Raw genomic sequence first — 16,907 nt, 5'->3', positions numbered from 1 at the left:
GCAAGGACACCTTTTCTACTCAATGCATCTGCCACCATGTTTGCTTTTCCTGGATGATATTGTAATGTGAAATCATAGTCTTTCAAGGTTTCCATCCACCTCCTTTGTCTCATGTTTAATTCCTTCTGATCAAACAAATACTTCAAACTCTTATGATCGCTGAATACTGTGAACGTGCACCCATAGAGATAATGACGCCAAATCTTTAGCGCAAAAACCACAGCCGCAAGCTCCAAATCATGAGTGGGATAATTTCTTTCGTGAGTCTTCAATTGTCTCGAAGCATATGCTACCGCCTTTCGGTTTTGCATCAGCACACACCCCAATCCTTGATGAGATGCATCGTAATAAACTTCGTATAGCTCCTCAGGTTGCGGCAGGACCAGAATAGGCGACGTTATAAGTTTCTTCTTTAACAATTGAAAGTTGGCTTCACACTTCTCAGTCCAGGCAAAAGGTTGATCCTTTCTAGTTAGTTGAGTCAATGGAGCTGCTATCTTTGCGAATCCCTCAATGAATCGTCGGTAGTATCCGGCCAATCCTACGAAACTCCTCATATCAGTGACTGTCTGAGGCTGTTTCCATGCGAGCACGGTTTCAATCTTCGCTGGATCTACAGCAATTCCTTCCTTTGATATGACGTGTCCTAAGAAATTTACCTTTTCTAGCCAGAATTCACATTTGGACGGATTAGTATATAACTTCTTTTCACGCAGGATTTGTAACACTTGACATAGATGCTCTTCATGTTCCTTTTTTACTTCGAGAGTAAACAAGGATATCATCAATGAATACAACAACGAATTTGTCTAGAAATGGGTGGAAAAATCGGTTCATGTAATCCATAAAAATAGCAGGTGCATTAGTCACTCCAAACGGCATGACTAGGTACTCATAATGTCCATAACGAGTCCTGAATGCAGTCTTTGGTATGTCTTCTTCTCTTACTTTAATTTGATGATAGCCGGACTTCAAATCAATCTTAGAAAATACAGATGCTCCTTTAAGTTGATCCATCAAGTGGTCAATGCGAGGTAAGGGGTATCGATTCTTCATAGTCACTTTGTTAAGTTGCCTGTAGTCCACACATAGTCGGGAACGCCCGTCCTTTTTCTTTACCAAAAGTACTGGAGCTCCCCATGGGGAAACACTTTGCCTGATTAGTCCTTTCTCCATCAAGTCTTCCAATTGTTCTTTAAGTTCTTGGAGTTCCTTTGGTGTCATTCGATATGGTGCAATGGAAATGGGTCCAGTTCCCGGGTGTAAGTCAATGAAGAATTCAATGTCTCTTACAGGTGGTAAACCGAGAATCTCGTTGGGAAACACATCAAGAAAGTCTTGAGTAACTAACATGTCTTCAATCTTGAATTCGGAAATCACTTTCGTATTAGAAAGTATTGAAAGGTCAAAAGATCCATTCTTTAGAGAACCCTTGAGTTGGTTAGCTGATAGGTATTTGATAACCCTGGGCTCTGGCAAAATAACCAACTTCCGAGCACAATCTAACATAACATAATGAAATGACATCCAATCCATTCCGAGAATAATCTCGAGAGATTGTAGGGGTAAACATATTAGGTTAACTAGGAATTCTCTCTCTTGAACCACTACTTTACATAATAAACATGCAGTGTTCACAGTTAGAACCTTAGCAAGGGTAGACACTACCAAGTCGAAAGGTAATGGGGTTACTATCATTTTCAATCGATCAACGCAATCTTGGGATATGAATGAATGCGTTGCCCCAGAATCAAAAAGTGCAGTTAAAATGGTACCTTCAATTTCGCAATTCCCCTGGATCAAGTTGTTGGTCAGAGATTTTCCCTCTTCACCCATGCAATACACTCTCCCTTAAGCAGTTGGTCGGGCGGTTCTAACAGCATTAACAGCTAACTCTGCTTTTGGAGTTCTGCAATCCTTCGCCATATGACCCCGTTTGTTACATTTGAAGCAGGTAGGACCCCTATTAGGGCATTCATTCGCATAATGCCCACCTTCACCACACTGGTAACAACGTACCCCTGGGGCAGCTTGAGTTCCTCCTCCTTTCGTGTTATGATTTTCTGTTTGTTGAGGTCCTCGGTTATTATAGTATGGTCGTTGGTATGGCCGCATCTGTTGTTTATTACGTCCTTGATTATGAAAATTTTGACGATTAGGTCCTCCAGAGTTCTGGACCGCCCCGCGATTTGTCCTCTTATTCTTCATTTCCTCCACTTCTCTGCATTTCTCCACCAATGGTTGAAAACGTTGTATCCCTAAGGGTACCACTGAGTCTTGTAGTTCGTACTTGAGTCCTTCTTGGAAACGATGACACATGTAGACTTCATCCACTCCTTCCCTGAAGAATCGAAAATATCTGGATAAGGTCTCAAACTTGGCGGCATATTCTCCTACAGTCATACCCCCTTGTCGAAGTTTCAGAAAATCGTCTCCCAATTTGGTCCTCGCACTTATGGGAAAGTATTTGTCTAGTAACTTTGTCTTAAAGGCTTCCCAATTCACTTCTTCATGTGCGCCCTCCATCATCAATCTAGTGTTTCTCCACCAATACTCTGCATCGCCTAAGAGAAGATACGTGGCATACAACACCCTTGCCCCTGAAGGACAATTGATTACCTCGAAGATCTTTTCAATTTCTTGTAACCATAAGTCAGCCTTCTCGGGAGTAACATCTCCTTGGAATTTAGGTGGATCGTGGCGGCGAAACTCGGTTAATCCTCTTGATTCTGCGGCTCTTATCTCTCTGTCCCGCTTCTCCAAATCTCGAAGGTTCTTAAGCAGTTTGAACGGTGACAGCGGCTGCCATATTGGCCATAACTTGGGCCATTTGATCCAACTGATGGTTGTTAGTATTGTCACGTCGTGGAGGCATTGTTTTCCTACAACACCAACACCCAATTAGAATTCTCCTTACCTGTTTCAAGAGAACTTCCAATATCTTACTCCTAAATAATGAGTGGATGTCAATTCTTAACTACCCTAAAAATGTGGATATAAGTTCTAAATTTTCCCAAGCATGTAATTATTTTAGAGTACTAAACTCTCGGTCCTCAGATAACCTAAGCTCTGATACCACAATGTAACACCCCGATTTTTAACAACAAGAGTGAATTTAAAAAAATGGATTGTTTCCACATCTAAATCAGTTAATGGTTTTCCTTGTGAGAAATAGTGTCCCTTTTTTTTATTATTATTTTTATTTAAGAATTATATTGAATTTTATATTTAGATTGGTTTTAAGAATTCAACTAGATTTTATAAATGGAAATTAGTTAAACTAGATTAAAACTTAATAACCATACTAAGCATAAACTCGACATAGCGTCACAAGATATAAGTACGAATAGTGTTAGGAAATACAACCCATAAAGTGATAGAATAAAAGTCCCCGACAGACACTCACGCAGGAGAACTGCCCCAGGGAGAAAATCTCGAGCCACTCATATAGAAACCCGCCATCTAGTACTAAGTGCTACTACCGTCTAGTGTTAAGAAACTTATGTCTTGAACTACTAATAAAAATTCTAAGATTTTATTAGTATAAATACTATTTAACTATATATTTGATCAAAAATATATCATAGAGATGAGAATATACTAAAATTTTAAAATATTAATTTATTTATAAAATTACGGGTCTTAAAATATTCATCTTGGATCTTGGTGAAAAATGTCCATAAAGTTAAGGAAAAACTAGGTTAAAACACTTAGAATTTTTCGAAGTCTTTTTCATGATCCCATAATTCTCAAATGATTCATTTTTTGGGAAAAAGTTATATTTGACAAAGTTGTTGTATGATTCAAGATATACAACTTTCATGTTGGAAGATTTTTCAGTTTCTACTTGAATTTTGAAGTTGCTTACACATGAAGTTATGACTAAAAGACTTGAAAAATTCTAAAATTTCTAAGTGTTTTTGAATCTTCCAACTTTGACTTTTTTTGAATTTTTATTCATGATTGACTTTCTTGATTTTTCTTGATAAAATGAGTCCAATAACCATATGTTAATGATTTTTATCTTCAAAAGTCCATAGTTGACCAAATTTCCCAAAAGTCAAATGCAGTCTTAAACAATTGACTTTTTCCAAATGAATTGCATCCTTATGAATTTCAATTGAATCAAGCTCTCCTTTTCAAATGAATGACATGAGTGGATTATAATGATGCATTGGAGAGGCTCACCATTCATTGGGAAAGAACAAACTTCAATATAAACTGTCTCGGGCGCTGGAGAGACTAACTGTAATGCCCGGAAAAATAATTATTTTCTTAATTTAGTCATTTGTGATGTTTATTGAAAATTTCGCTTTTTGGGATGATTTAGTCGGTATTAGTTCGGGATAGCGGGTCGATATTTAATCGAAAATTTTAATATTTTTAGTATTAGAAATATTAATGAGTTAATATTTAGCGTTTTGGGAATTTTCCGAGTAACTAAGATTTGACCGGAAATATGAGACATTGAGTTATTAGAGGATTTTAACAGTATTTATTTTATTATTTATTTAATTAATTTGGTGTGTTAATTATTTATTTAATTAATTGGTGTGTTAATTGATATATTAATTAACTTGGGGTGTATATTTGTGTCTATTTAATTATTGGTGTTATTTTATTTAGTAACTAAAATAGAAATAATAAATAGTATATATATTTTATTGGGCTTAATTATTGATGTTAGGAGTAAATAGAGGGTGTTATATTTAGGCCCATTAGGCATAGTTAGTAAAGGTTTGGTTAGTGAGAGGTGACATTTTCTCTCATTTTCTCATGGATTGCAACAAGAGAGGCTGAGAAAGAAAGAAAAGAGAAAATAGAAAGGAGAAAGGGGAAGAACAAGAACAAGCTAGGGTTGAAGAAATTGAAGAGGTAAGGGGGAGAATCCTTATTATTATGGGCTAGTATAATGGGAATAATGGGTAGATTAACATGTTTATATTTGTTCTTAGTTGAAATCCATGAAAATGCTAATTTGAATGTGTTATGGTATACTGAGTAGTGTTAAATGGAACCTGGAAATTAATTTGATGCTATAATGTTAAATGCTATGAAGAACAGTCTGTGCGTATGAATTAACACTAATTAGAAACAGAAAAAAAATTTAAGAAGAAAATTGGGAAAGGAGTCTTGCGGTTTGGCAAGAGGCCTTGACGGCCGGCGGAGCCCCCTTGAAGGGTGGCGTATTACTTGGGGGAAGGGGTGTCGTTCGGCAACCCCACTTGCAACCCCTTGTATCTCATTTTTTTTAATATTTTTATTGTTTCATGTTTGTTTCTTATTATACCTTCTGGTAATATCAATTTGGTGGAACTCTCAGATGTATTTGTAGTAAAATAATACTATTGTTTAAAGTCATGATATGCTTGTTGACATATGAATCTTTTGTACTTAAATTGTATTTTGTTTTCCATATAGTTTTAACAAATAGTTTTTGAATAGTTGTAGCTATGGTCATCTTATAACACTACTTTATCAACATATACATATATATATATATATATATATATATATATATATATATATAAAAGATATGTATGATGGAATGTGAAAAGGTAAAAGAAACACCACTTACTGTTCATTTTCTTGTAAGACCATAAATTATGATATGAAATTAATAGAAACCGTAGGATGCTAGTAGGAAAAATTAGAAACAGTCCCGTTTGACCGAATAGCGGAATTAAGCGGTATAATTAGTTATCCGGAATTTGATGAAAATTTACGTAGTAGCTAAGTTTAATTAGTAGATTAACTTGGTAGTGTTATTTTGTTGAAAATGTAGTATTTACGCACCGACCGAAATAGTGTGAATTTGAATATCTTTTATATTAAATATTGGTTTTGGAATAGAAAATGAATTAGAAACTTGGAACTAATGTAGAGTAATTATTAATTGGTTAATTTAATTAATAGTTGAATTAATTTCAATGAGTCTAATTGATTGAATATATACTTGGAATTGGATCAATTATTCGGTTTATCGGTAAATTACGGTATCTTGAAAATTTAACTGTAATTGTATTTTTGGCCAAATACTAATGAATTAATACTTGGTTTGGAAGTATATTCTTATGTTTTGTTGGCAATATGAATTAACATGAGATAGTATGATTTACTAGTGTTAATTGTGTTTTGTGAATCATAATTGAATATTGTTTCTATTATGTGGATTGATATCAATGCGTTGTGAATGTTGTGTACAATTTGATATATAATTCATAGAGTTGAATTATTGTTTGTATGCGGTAAGTTAAGATTGATGAGATAACCTTAATTGCATAGTTGGTTGGTAATTGTACATTCATTCATGGCATAGTCGGCTTTATTGTGGAAGCGGTGAAACTGTGGGTTCACATGGTAATAGACGGTGATCCTTGAATGGAAATAGACGTAGAATACGTTGATCCTTAATTGGAAACATACGTGGTGGCTTTGATCTTGTCCGGATCGGAAGCGTGACTTGGATTCTAGATATTGAATCGGAAAGCGGTGAAACGTTGGGTTCACATTGCGGTACCACATGCATAGCGTAACATATCTTGCATTGAGTCACATTAGAGTTATGCGGTAATTGAAAATGTGAAATTGATGTAGTTGTGATATGTGTATGAGTTTGATAATGGAAATGAGTGATGTTTGGATACATACTTGGTTAAATGTGTGAATATGTGATAATTATGGTTATGTGCATAATTGGAAATCGAGTTTTGGAATTAGAATAGTATACTCTTTATACTTGTTGAATGCTTAATATATGTGAATATATTGATTCATATTATGTTACATGATTAGGCAAGGTGTAATGAATTCTTCTAATTGTTGATCTTAACCATTGTATCTTATTATACTTTCTTCATAATGATTTGTATTCTCACCCTTTTGTTTTAACGTTGCCCTCGTTTGGCGACATGCAGGTTCTGGAGTTTAGTAGCCCGTGCGCGATCTAGCCGGAGTTTTTTTTCGTATTTTGTTGGAGATTAGGTAGTGAGTCGATGCTCTGGTCATGTAACACTGGGTAGACTAGGCGTGTTGAACTCATGTTTCTAATTGGTTATGTATTATGTTTATGACTTGAGAACTTGTTATTTTGCTACTTGTTGTTTGAGAGGCTTTCAAGCCAAATATTCTGATTATGGTTTATTTTATGTTGAGATGATTATTGAGATATGATCATGGTATGGGACATGAATCATTTTATGAAATACATGAGTATTTTAGTATTTTCCGCTGTGAATGCATATTCTATGTGAATTGTAATTAAATGTTTAGGTGTTATTTGAAATGACCAGGTGTATTGTATATTGTAGATAAATGCTGTCGGTTTTTAAAAGCTTTTAGTTTTTGAAAACGTCGATGTGACGCCCTTTTGAATTATATGCATGCTTATTCTCTGATTATATGCTTATTTATTTTGGGGGTATAAAAGGGGTGTTACATTAGTGGTATCAGAGCATGGTCGACCAGTTTGTCAATAGTCGTTAATGTTTTCTAATCATGTTGTATTTGATTCGTGTATCTGACACGATCAATACTGTTTGTCTGGTTGTTTGGGTGTTTAGGACGATTGTTGCAGGAAGGAATGCTGACATTAATGTCAGAGCAGTAACGAGGTGGATTGGTGCCATTGGACAAGCGCCGCACGAGAGTGTAGGTAATGGAGGACAGGATAAGTTATGTGTTTTTGAAGACTTTTGAAAGTGCAATCCGCCGATCTTTGAAGGAAAGTATGGACCGGACAAAGCACATGCATGGATGAGAGAAATGGAGAAGATCTTTCAATTCATGAGTTGTACTGATGTACAGAAGGTACGGTTTGGTACTCACATGCTGACGGAAGGAGCTGAGGATTGGTGGAGTAATATTGTGCGGAGATTTGATGAGGAAGGTATTAAAGTTACTTGGAATCTTTTCCGTGATGCATTTTTTGAAAACTATTTTCTAGAAGATGTGCGTGGAAAGAAAGAAGTGAGAGTTCTGGAATTGAAGCAAGGAAGAGAACAATTCCGTGGGAAACCGTATGATGACGTGAGGAAACAATCTGGTTTTAGCAAGAAGCCAAGTGGAGGAGGAGATTCTACATCGATTAAGTGCTATAGGTGCGGCGATACGGGTCACAAAACTGTTGATTGTGGAGTTGGTTCGAGTAGGATTTGCTATAGTTGTGGTGAGCAAGGACACAATTGTGCCATGTGTGACAAGCCAAACAAGGAGCGAGCAGAAGGGAAAGTGATTGCGCTGTCTAGTGCTGAGACCATTGCTAAGGATGAGCTAATCTGAGGTACGTGGTTTATTATTGATAATGATGCGATGCATTCTTTCATTTCTTTGGATTATGCTACGAGTTTGGATCTTGCTTTATCTGTATATGTAGAAGTATGGTTATTGATACACTTGCTATGAGTTTTGTCCTACTTCTTTGTGTGTTGAATTATCCGTTGAGCATCTTTGGTAGAGATTTTGGAATTGATTTAGTACAAGTTCTGAAGGGACGATATTGTAGTTTAGTGATGGAGGTTTATGTTTCATTATGATTGTCGACTGTCTATTGACAAATTGAGGACTTGATCACCCTTAATCTATTGTTGATAGGAGACGAGATCGTATTGGACGAGATAGACTTGTCTTACTAATTTGGTAGTGTTTAAAACGACTAGGAAGAAGTTGAAGGGTCAAGTTGAGGAGTTATATGAGAAGAGGTTCAATTGTCTGAGTGTATAGTCATAAATTCGTGCATGTTTTGTCGAGTAAGAAGAAAATAAGGTTCTATGAGGTAATGTTTTTGAGGATGTTTTGATTCTAAGAGTGACGATGAACATGTTGAACATTAAGAATTGTGTTATCGATGTTGAAAGAGAAGAGGTTATATGCGAAGTTTTCTGAATGTGAACTTTGGTTAAAGGAAGAGAGTTTCTTTAGATTTGTGATTTCGAGCTGAGGTGTATTAATGCAGAATCGACAAGTTGTGGCTTATGCTTCAAGGTATCTGAGAATTCGTGAGAGGAATTATTTGATGTATGAATGGATGTCATCCGCCGTTGGGTTGTTTTGAAACTTAAGAGGCATTATTGTTTGGATCGAGATTTGAGGTGTGTAGTGACTACAAGAGTTGAATATGAAGTAAACAAGATGAGTAGACTTTTGAAGGATTATGATTTTGGTTGAACTACCATCCTGGAAAAGCGAATGTTGTAGCCGATGCATTGAATAGGAAGTCATTGCACATGTCTATGTTGATGGTTCGAGAGTTTGAATTGTTGGAACAATTTAGAGACTTGAGTTTGTTATGTGAAAAGACTTCTAGTGGTGTGAAGCTTGGTATGTTGAAGCTTACTAGTGGTATTTTGGATGAGATTCGAGAAGGACAGAAATCTGATTTGGGTTTGGTTGATCGATTTACATTGATTAATCAAGGTAAAGGTGGTGACTTTCGGATTGATGAGAATGGTATCACAAGGTGTCGTGATAGAGTTTGTATTCCTGATGTTATGGACTTGAAAAGAAGGATTTTTGATGAAGGACATAGAAGTAGTTTGAGTATTCATCTTGGTGCTACTAAAATGTATCAAGATTTGAGGAAAATGTTTTGGGTGGCAAGGTATGAAGAAGGACATAGCGGAATTTGTGTATTCTTGTTTAACTTGTCAAAAGTCAAAGATCGAACATCAAAAACCGTCTGGTTTGATGCAACCGTTATCTATTCCCGAGTGGAAGTGGGATAGTATTTATATGGATTTTGTTCCGGGTTTGCCGAGAACATCGGGTAATTGTGAGGCAATTTGGGTTGTTGTGGATAGGTTGACGAAATGTGCTTATTTTATTCCGATGAGGATGGATTATTCGATGTAGAGGCTTGCTAAGTTGTACATTGAGAAGATTGTGTGTTTGCATGGTACTCCGTCGAGCATTCTTTCGGATAGAGATCCGAGGTTCACTTCGAGATTTTGGGAAGGTTTGCAAAGTGCTTTAGGTACGAAGTTGCGTTTGAGTTCGGCGTATCATCCGCAAACTGATGGTCAAACGGAGAGGACTATTCAGTCGCTTGAAGATCTTTTAAGTTCGTGTGTTTTGGAACAAGGAGGGAATTGGGATAATTTCTTGCCTTTGATCGAGTTTACGTATAACAACAGTTTCCATTCGAGTATTGGAATGGCACCTTTTGAGGCTCTTTATGGTAGGAGATGTAGAACTCCTTTGTGTTGGTATGAATCGGGAGAGAGTGTTGTGGTTGGATCCAAATTGATTCAAGAGACTACGGATAAGATTAAGATGATTCAAGAGAAGATGAAGGCTTCTCAGAGTCGTCAAAAGAGTTATCATGATAAGAGGAGGAAGGCTTTCGAGTTTGGGAAGGATGATCATGTGTTTCTTCAAGTTACGCCAATGACGGGTGTTGGTAGAGCTTTGAAGTCGCGTAAGTTGACGTCGCGTTTCATTGGTCCTTATCAGATTTAGGAAAGGATAGGTGAAGTGGTATACCGGATTGCATTGCCACCATCTCTTTCTAATCTTCATGACGTGTTCCATGTGTCTCAGTTGAGGAGGTACATTGCGGATCCGTCTTATGTTGTTCAGTTAGACGATGTTCAAGTAAGAGACAATTTAACGGTTGAAACATCGCCTATGAGGATCGAGGATCGGAAAGTTAAAAAGCTTCATGGAAAAGAGATTGTTTTGGTGAAAGTGATATGGGGTGGAGTCGCCGATGGCAATATCACTTGGGAACTCGAGGATAAGATGAAGGAATCGTATCCGGAGTTGTTCGTTTGAGGTAATTTTTGAGGCCGAAAATCTATTAAGTGGGGGAGAGTTGTAATTCCCGGAAAAATAATTATTTTCTTAATTTAGTCATTTGTGATGTTTATTGAAAATTTTGCTTTTTGGGACGATTTAGTCGGTATTAGTTCGGGATAGCGGGTCAATATTTAATCGGAAATTTTAATATTTTTAGTATTAGAAATATTAATGAGTTAATATTTAGCGTTTTGGAAATTTTTCGAGTAACTAAGATTTGACCGGAAATACGAGACATTGAGTTATTAGAGGATTTTAACAGTATTTATTTTATTATTTATTTGATTAATTTGGTGTGTTAATTATTTATTTAATTAGTTGGTGTGTTAATTGATATATATTAATTAACTTGGGGTGTATATTTGTGTCTATTTAATTATTGGTGTTATTTTATTTAGTAACTAAAATAGAAATAATAAATAGTATATATTTTATTGGGCTTAATTATTGATGTTAGGAGTAAATAGAGGGTGTTATATTTAGGCCCATTAGGCATAGTTAGTAAAGGTTTGGTTAGTGAGAGGTGACATTTTCTCTCATTTTCTCACGGATTGCAACAAGAGAGGCTGAGAAAGAAAGAAAAGAGAAAATAGAAAGGAGAAAGGGGAAGAACAAGAACAAGCTAGGGTTGAAGAAATTGAAGAGGTAAGGGGGAGAATCCCTATTATTATGGGCTAGTATAATGGGAATAATGGGTAGATTAACATGTTTATATTTTTTCTTAGTTGAAATCCATGAAAATGCTAATTTGAATGTGTTATGGTATACTGAGTAGTGTTAAATGGAACCTGGAAATTAATTTGATGCTATAATGTTAAATGCTATGAAGAACAGTCTGTGCGTATGAATTAACACTGATTAGAAACAGAAAAAAAATTTAAGAAGAAAATTGGGAAAGGAGTCTTGCGGTTTGGCAAGAGGCCTTGACGGCCGGCGGAGCCCCCTTGAAGGGCGGCGTATTACTTGGGGGAAGGGGTGTCGTTTGGCAACCCCACTTGCAACCCCTTGTATCTCATTTTTTTTATATTTTTATTGTTTCATGTTTGTTTCTTATTATACCTTCTGGTAATATCAATTTGGTGGAACTCTCAGATGTATTTGTAGTAAAATAATACTATTGTTTAAAGTCATGATATGCTTGTTGACATATGAATCTTTTGTACTTAAATTGTATTTTGTTTTCCATATAGTTTTAACAAATAGTTTTTGAATAGTTGTAGCTATGGTCATGTTATAACACTACTTTATCAACATATATATATATATATATATATATATATATATATATATATATATATATATATATATATATATATATATATATATATATATATATATATATATATATATATATATATATATATATAAAAGATATTTATGATGGAATGTGAAAAGGTAAAAGAAACACCACTTAGTGTTCATTTTCTTGTAAGACCATAAATTATGATTTGAAATTAATAGAAATCGTAGGATGCTAGTAGGAAAAATTCAAAACAGTCCCGTTTGACCGAATAGCGGAATTAAGCGGTATAATTAGTTATCCGGAATTTGATGAAAATTTACGTGGTAGCTAAGTTTAATTAGTAGATTAACTTGGTAGTGTTATTTTGTTGAAAATGTAGTATTTATGCACCGACCGAAATAGTGTGAATTTGAATATCTTTTATATTAAATATTGGTTTTGGAATAGAAAATGAATTAGAAACTTGGAACTAATGTAGTGTAATTATTAATTGGTTAATTTAATTAATAGTTGAATTAATTTCAATGAGTCTAATTGATTGAATATATACTTGGAATTGGATCAATTATTCGTTTTATCGGTAAATTACGGTATCTTGAAAATTTAACTGTAATTGTATTTTTGGCCAAATACTAATGAATTAATACTTGGTTTGGAAGTATATTCTTATGTTTTGTTGGCAATATGAATTAACATGAGATAGTATGATTTACTGGTGTTAATTGTGTTTTGTGAATCATAATTGAATATTGTTTCTATTATGTGGATTGATATCAATGCGTTGTGAATGTTGTGTACAATTTGATATATAATTCATAGAGTTGAATTATTGTTGGTATGCGGTCAGTTAAGATTGATGAGATAATCTTAATTGCATAGGTTGTTGGTAATTGTACATTCATTCATGGCATAGTCGGCTTTATTGTGGAAGCGGTGAAACTGTCGGTTCACATGGTAATAGACGGTGATCCTTGAATGGAAATAGACGTAGAATACATTGATCCTTAATTGGAAACATACGCGGTGACTTTGATCTTGTCTGGATCGGAAGCGTGGCTTGGATTCTAGATATTGAATCGGAAAGCGGTGAAACGTTGGGTTCACATTGCGGTACCACATGCATAGCATCACATATCTTGCATTGAGTCACATTAGAGTTATGCGGTAATTGAAAATGTGAAATTGATGTAGTTGTGATATGTGTATGAGTTTGATAATTGAAATGAGTGGTGTTTTGATACATACTTGGTTAAATGTGTGAATATGTGATAATTATGGTTATGTGCATAATTGGAAATAGAGTTTTGGAATTAGAATAGTATACTCTTTATACTTGTTGAATGCTTAATATATGTGAATATATTGATTCATATTATGTTACATGATTAGGCAAGGTGTAATGAATTCTTCTAATTGTTGATCTTAACCATTGTATCTTATTATACTTTCTTCATAATGATTTGTATTCTCACCCTTCTGTTTTAATGTTGCCCTCGTTTGGCGACATGCAGGTTTTGGAGTTTAGTAGCCCGTGCGCGATCTAGCCGGAGTTTTCTTCCATGTTTTATTGTAGATTAGGTAGTGAGTCGATGCTCTGGTCATGTAACACTGGGTAGACTAGGCGTGTTGAACTCATGTTTCTAATTGGTTATGTATTATGTTTATGACTTGAGAACTTGTTATTTTGCTACTTGTTGTTTGAGAGGATTTCAAGCCAAATATTCTGATTATGGTTTATTTTATGTTGAGATGATTATTGAGATATGATCATGGTATGGGACATGAATCATTTTATGAAATACATGAGTATTTTAGTATTTTCCGCTGTGAATGCATATTCTATGTGAATTGTAATTAAATGTTTAGGTGTTATTTGAAATGACCAGGTGTATTGTATATTGTAGATAAATGCTGTCGGTTTTTAAAAGCTTTTAGTTTTTGAAAACGTCGATGTGACGCCCTTTTGAATTATATGCATGCTTATTCTCTGATTATATGCTTATTTATTTTGGGGTATAAAAGGGGTGTTACACTAACCATTCATAAGGGATAACAACCATGTTCTTCAATAGTCTGTCTTCATCATCTTGAGAAGGCTAACCATCTATCGGAATTTTTTATCATGAACTGTCTCTGACGCTGAGAGACCAACTGTTCACAAGTTTCTTCACCAGAAATAATTTGATTGCTCCGTAGAGACTGTCATCTTCTTTCAAGAAGGGAATCTGGGATATACAAGTTACTCAAATAAAGAGATCATCTCTTGTTGTTGGGTAATAAATATGAAAGTAGCTTGACTTTCTGAGGAACCACAAATAGGTTCTTATTAAGAAGACCAAATCTTCAATTGTGAAAAATAAATGCACTTCCAATTCAGGATTCGCTGATCCATATAATCACATTTGTCAGAGACGAAGTTCAATCCAAGATGTAATTAGAAAGAGACATCCAAACAAGACACTTCTCAATGAGGAACAAGCTCAAATGAGGGTTTATCCTATCTTAAGATAGATGAATAATCTAAAATAAAATCTTCCCATGAGGAACAAACTCTTTGGGGAAACACAAGGATATGGGTCTTTCTGCCTAAAGCTGACGCTTTAAATGGAGAGAGAAAAGACATCACTTGTGGAATAATAATTTTCTCATATCAACAGGACGCAAAAATGTTAATGGATGAATGAATCTTATGCATATGCTAACGAAACAAACAGACACACACACACACACACGCGCGCGCACACACACACACACACACACACACACATATATATATATATATATATATATATATATATATATATATATATATATATATATGACCACATTGGGGAATGACAACATCGGGGTATAGAGCACCGGATACCCGACCGATCACCAGTAACATCTTCTGTGGAGGCAAAACTTGCTAGGGATAGAGCACTCTCAAATCATTCTTTATTATCAAAAGGATTCATTCCGAGAAGAAAACCCGTTGAAAAGGAACACATTCCGAGAAGAAAACCTGCACTTGGCTAGAGACGACTTGTGTCAAGACTCAGCTGCTTCACGGGGATAATCATCCGTTAGCGCTTAGTTTCTCACTTCGAGAATTAACTTCCTTGGGAACCAAGGTCAACATCTCCTTTCGTATCCACAAGTTTAAGAAAACGTTTTATCTTTTCATTTTTGAAAGCGTGATTTTAACTTTGTTTCAAATCTTTTTAATTTTAAAAGCATTTTTGTAATATAGAATAAAAGATAAGAATTCCAAGAAATGAGATAAGGCTCAAATTTTATTAATATAATGGTAGTCTGCGAACGGCATGACTCCATAGAGTATTACAAAGTTTAGAAATACAGTAGCTTAATGGGAAAGGTTGCATTAAAGTACAATGATCACTATTCTCCCTAACAACTTTGAATATCGGGCGTACACTGACGTCAGTTGGAAGTATTCAGAATGCATATTCAGGATGATCCAGTTATACCAGATGTGATTACTTTCCATGATCCCTAACTTTTGGATAGATTGCCTTTGCAGTTTTTCAATTCATCGGGATGATTATTTCTTCCGTCTCTAATTTTTTCCTGGACCGTCCTTTCAGGTCTTCAGTCCACCAAGACACTCATTTTTGCATAAGTCGCCTTTTTAGGTTTTCAACTTAGCGAGATTTCTTTTTCTTTTCTTTAGACAAAGTATTTCTTGACCATATCGGCATTCACAGGACGCGGGAATTCCTCATCATCCATAGTCGTAAGAGTCAAAACACCTCCTGAGAAGGCTTTCTTAACAACACGCAGGCCTTCATAATTGGGATTCCATTTGCCCCTGGGATCTAGTTGAAAAGATAGTATCTTCTTAAGCATGAGACCACCTTCTTTAAGTCTTCGAGGTCTGACCTTTTTGTCGGACGCTCTCTTCATTCTTTCTTGGTATAGCTGACCATGACACAAGGCGATCATTCTCTTTTCTTCAATGAGATTCAGCTGATCGTATATAGCTTGACACCATTCAGCTTCTGATAATTTGGCTTCCACTAGGATTCTCATGGAGGGAATTTAAGCCTCTATCAGGAGTACGACTTCCATGCCATATACCAAGGAGAAAGGAGTTGCCCCAATTGAAGTGCAAACTAAAGTATGATACCCATACAGAGCAAGTGGGAGCATTTCATGCCAGTCTTTGTAAGTCACAACCATATTCTGGATGATCTTCTTAATATTTTTGTTTTTCGCCTCTACTGCACCATTCATCTTTGGTTGATAGGGAGAAAATTTGTGATGCTCAATCTTGAATTCATCACACAACTCTTTCATCATCTTGTTGTTCAAGTTGGAACCATTATCAGTAATGATTCTGTTGGGCACGCCGTAGTGATATATAAGATTGTTCTTAATAAATCTCACCATTACTTGCCGAGTAACATTGGCGTAGGAAGTAACTTCGTACTAAGATGAAGCAATGTAAATTTGAAGCCTTTGGTTTAATCATACCAATCTTGTTTATTCCCCACCTAGAGAAAGGCCATGGGGATGATATAACATTGAGAAGCGCCAGAGGCACATGGATCTTGTCAGCATAGATTTGGCACTTGTGACACTTCTTCACATATTTGTAGCATTCAAATTCCATTGTTATCCAATAGTAACCCGCTCACATCTTTCTTCTCATTGCATGTCCATTGGCGTGAGTGTCAAAAGATCCTTCATGAATTTCTTGCATTAACAGGTTTGCTTAGTGTCTATCCACACATCTGAGCAACAACGTGTCAAAGTTTCTTTTGTAGAGCACATCCCCAGTTAGGAAGAAATTACCAGACAATCTTCTCAAAGTTCTCCTGTCTTTGCTAGATGCCCCAGGTGGGTACTCTTGTCTTTGGAGAAAGAT

General features: G+C 35.6%; 1 pseudogene; it reads right to left on the bottom strand.

Moving 5' to 3' along the window:
• Window positions 1–784: 784 nt before the first annotated feature.
• On the bottom strand, window positions 785–16,652 carry LOC131618750 (uncharacterized; annotated as a pseudogene).
• Window positions 16,653–16,907: the final 255 nt, after the last annotated feature.

Source organism: Vicia villosa, linkage group LG7 (genome assembly GCF_029867415.1).
Source record: "Vicia villosa cultivar HV-30 ecotype Madison, WI linkage group LG7, Vvil1.0, whole genome shotgun sequence".
In the NCBI taxonomy this organism is placed as follows: domain Eukaryota; kingdom Viridiplantae; phylum Streptophyta; class Magnoliopsida; order Fabales; family Fabaceae; genus Vicia; species Vicia villosa.
This window is presented reverse-complemented; position numbering and strand designations above follow the sequence as displayed.